A 3,903-nucleotide genomic window follows, 5' to 3' on the forward strand; every position below is an offset into this window, starting at 1 on the left:
GATGGTTGTTCATTTACTTTACAGAGTCTTTGAATACAGTGACAGCAGGTTCACTGAGCTGCTCACTCTGCCATGCCTGATGTGGCTATCTCTAAGTGTTCTCACTTTTTTGTAGGTCACAAAAGAAGACAAGTCCTTCCAGAATATCATGCGTTGTTACAGGACTCAACCACAGGCCTGGAGCCAGGTAACCATGTTTTCTCTCAGGGCTGAAAGTAAAGCTTAAGTTTTCTGAGTCAGCATCTTCTCTCTGGCCTCATCATGTACAGAAGGGTTCCATGGAGAAAAGCTAATTGCATAGGAGTCTTCTATCTTCGGTTGGTCAAACAAACGAGCAGTACATACTTTAACACTGTCAACCACTTTGTTTTTAAAAAGCTGAATGTCCTTTTCATACAGTACTGCAGCCTCTGGGTTTAGGGGGCTTGTTGTGTCGATCTTGTAGAAGACTCTCCTTGCATACATCAACACTTGCCATATATGATTATGGTTCCGCCTCCACTTTGCGAATGCTCTCTTCACATCCAGTTCACCTGAGGTGGGATGGACTAGCGGGAGAAAGACGGGAATATCAAACAGCAAGCGTGGAAGTCGCCATCTGGATAGTTATCAGGAATGTACACCGTAAACTTGAATACGCCATCCTGATACAGCCGTGTCGTATAAATATTACTCCAAACCACACTAATGCAGAGCGGTAAAATGGCTGTACATAGATGCCTGGCAGCTCTGCTTCACTACCAATGTGAATTCTTCAAGAAGCGAATATTCCAGGTAGAAGGGTCCGTAAGAAGCGTGGGTGCCATTTGTTGACTGTGCTGCTGGGGCAGGAGATGTGGGCTTTGTTATGGGCAGAGCATTTTTGGGAATAGAAAGCAGTTGCTTTTTTGGTGCAGTTCGTGGAGTGCTGGTTTTCACATCCCCTGCTAACGTCTTCTCTTCACCTTCAGCTCGTTTGCGCACAGAGCCAGTAGACATGCTCCGCAAAGGGTTCATAACGTGCACGCCAAACAAAGAACTTCAGTGCCGTGTCATCAAACTCTTCTGTCCTCAGCATTCACGCTGCCTGGACGTCCTCGCTGCGGAGCTCTGGCGGCAGAGCGCCACCGCGGGCTGACAGCATTTGCGGCAGTAGCGCAGCCTGCCCCCGCCGCTCCTCTCCTGCAGTCGGAATGCTGTTTTTATGTTAACCAGTCAGGTACATTGAAAGACTAAATCCAATGTCTCCAGACAAATCTACAAAAGCGAAGGGAACAGCTCGAAGTCTCTTATTTTTGGGCCTTTGAGAACTCCATATGGAAGTGGATTCTGCCTTTCTTCACACCTCTTCTGCTCATCTTTCTGCTTTTGCTTTTTGCACCCTGCTTTATTAACTTCTTCTCTACATTCCTCCAACAACAAATGCAAAAATTATCTAACCAAACTATTAATCAGTTTGGTTAATACTCTTACAGGATTATCAACCTCTGCCCACAGAACTGGATGACAATGCCCTTCCAGTCAACCCTGATGTTGAGGACAAGCTGTACCCTGAGAATGACAATGTTCCTAGTCAGCAGGAAGTACCTTGAAGAGCAAAAGTCACCCTTATCCCCTTCCCACCATCACCCCATTCCTAGTTCCTCACTTTTTAATTGAACAAAGAGGGAGAGATGCTGGGATCTCTAAGCAGGGATCTTTATCACCAGCCCCCAAGGGTCCTGACAAACAGGACATCAGGCATCTGTGAGGCCACCTGCAAACCACCTGCAATCATTTGCGCATGTGCTGGGTCACCTTCCAATCTCTCTCTCTCTCTCTCTCTCTCTCTCTCTCCCCCACCTTGCCCAGAGAGAGTCTCTGTGGTTGTAGGAAAAATAAATAATAAATAAAACCTAATAAATAAATAAATAAATAAATAAATAAATAAATAAATAAAACCCTAATAAAACCTCTCATGTGGAACCAGTTGTATGGTGTGATTTATTAACCTGCCATATCATTCCACCACACAATCCTAATATCCATTCCGTGGAACAGTGAGAGTGGGTGCTGTAGGTTGGAGACCTAGTGGTACTTGACCTTCTGGTACTTGGAAGGTATCTATAGATGGTGGAATTGGACAGCAGGAGCCCTGGAACTTTTACCAGGATTACCTGGGTGACCTGAAGTTGGACCCTTGCATTTCCCTATGGGCTCTCCTTTCACACGAGAAACACAGACATTGGAGTTTTGGGGTCTACTGCTGAGCTACTGTTAAGATACTATACATGGTGGGTACTGACATCTTGAATGATTGGTAAAGAATGACTCATCATTCTTTGGTAGATGATACTATGCTAGAGAGAGTATGCTAGAGACACTATGTGAATTTTAGAAATAGGAAGAATTTTAGATAGTTTCTTATACATAAATAGATACCTGATAATAGAGTCCTTCTCTTAAAGTTAAATCAATTTATGTTTAACAGGTACCTTATCCAAATGTCTTAAACAAAAATTTATGAGAAATTTCTGGTAATTTTGTTTGTGACACAAAATTTGATAGTCTGGAATTTGTTTATGTTAACAATAATGTAGAACTTAAGAATTATAGTAGTTTTTATAGTAAGTTGCTCAAACTGTGTGGTCTTAATACAGTTATGGACACATACACAATACATAGGATTACATGCCATTTTCTCTGAAAAGTTTGATTCTCAATATTCTTAAAAATTAACAGCAACTACAGTTAAGAGTGACAGTATCACACATATTTTATACTACATAATATTGCATTACATCCTGTATTTTCTGTAGCATTTAATCTTAGCTGTGAACTGGATTGAATGTAGGCCCAGAGGTATGTCTCAAAGGATTAGCTGACAAGAGAAGACTTTTTCCCAGAGCGGGCAAGTATTTTCTGGAGGCAGCACAGATATAAAGAAGTCTGAAGAAAAGAAGGACTGTTTTTGCTTAATCCCCTTCATTCCTTGTTAAATGTTTCTGCCCTGTCTTTTGTTGCTGCCATAGTCCATCATTGAGACTGGCACTTTGAGTCCTTTAACATGGACTGAAGATTAGCATCTCTCCTGGAATCCTCCAGGCCTTCAGCACCACACTGGAAGTGCAAGTCATTCAACCTTATAGACTCTGAACTTACTGGTGTCTGGCCTTGTTTGTGCAAATATCCATTGATGGATGGTTATTCACACCATACCAGGTAAGGCAATATAATGAATTCTCTTTGTAATATCTGTTCATTCTATTGGTTTATGTCCTGCACAGAACTTAATGTAAATTGTAGTAGCAAGTGGTTCTACTGAAACAAATGTAAGGATGAATTACTCCAGAAGGCTTAGTAGTATGTAGAGCTGTCTCTCTATCTTGACTAAAGCTAAATTGCAAAAGACTTACATAGTAGCAAGGAATGCACTACAAATACTCAGTGTGTGCTATCTAAAGAACTGTGAAAATAAATGGATTTGATAATGCTGATTGACCTTTTGTGAAGAACAAGGAATTTAGTGAGTTTAAATAGAAAACTTTTTCATATTTGGAAAAGTAAGGAATATAGATGCTGGCATCTAGTATTTATTAAGTTAAAAGAAGAAATGGTCTCAGAAATCAAATTTCCCAGCTCCAGAGGAGCATAAACAACCTAAATATTTTTCTATGTGCCCCAGAAGAGAAACTATTCTATAATAGTAATATTGCTTACTTCACTCTTCTTTACAAGTTTTTTACCCCCCTGGGAAATCAATCCTCTTTTTTCCCTGTGGAATTGACAATGGCCTTTGCTGAAAAAAAAATGGCAAACAACACAAAGTTGTTGTACCTATGGGCTCACCTATAGTTGCCTTCGATAAATAAATATTCTCAAGGACAAGCAGGCCATTGGATAGGAAGAGTAAAGTGTGACCATGAGGTTACACTATACTGCTAA

The 3,903-nt window shown here is 40.9% G+C and overlaps 1 pseudogene; it reads right to left on the reverse strand.

The window, feature by feature from the left end:
- Positions 1–211: 211 nt before the first annotated feature.
- LOC129688569 (AKT-interacting protein-like) lies at positions 212–1,024 on the reverse strand (annotated as a pseudogene).
- Between the last annotated feature and the right edge of the window lie 2,879 nt (positions 1,025–3,903).

This window comes from Psammomys obesus, unplaced genomic scaffold (genome assembly GCF_907164565.1).
Source record: "Psammomys obesus unplaced genomic scaffold, mPsaObe1.curated_primary_1811, whole genome shotgun sequence".
Classification (NCBI taxonomy): domain Eukaryota; kingdom Metazoa; phylum Chordata; class Mammalia; order Rodentia; family Muridae; genus Psammomys; species Psammomys obesus.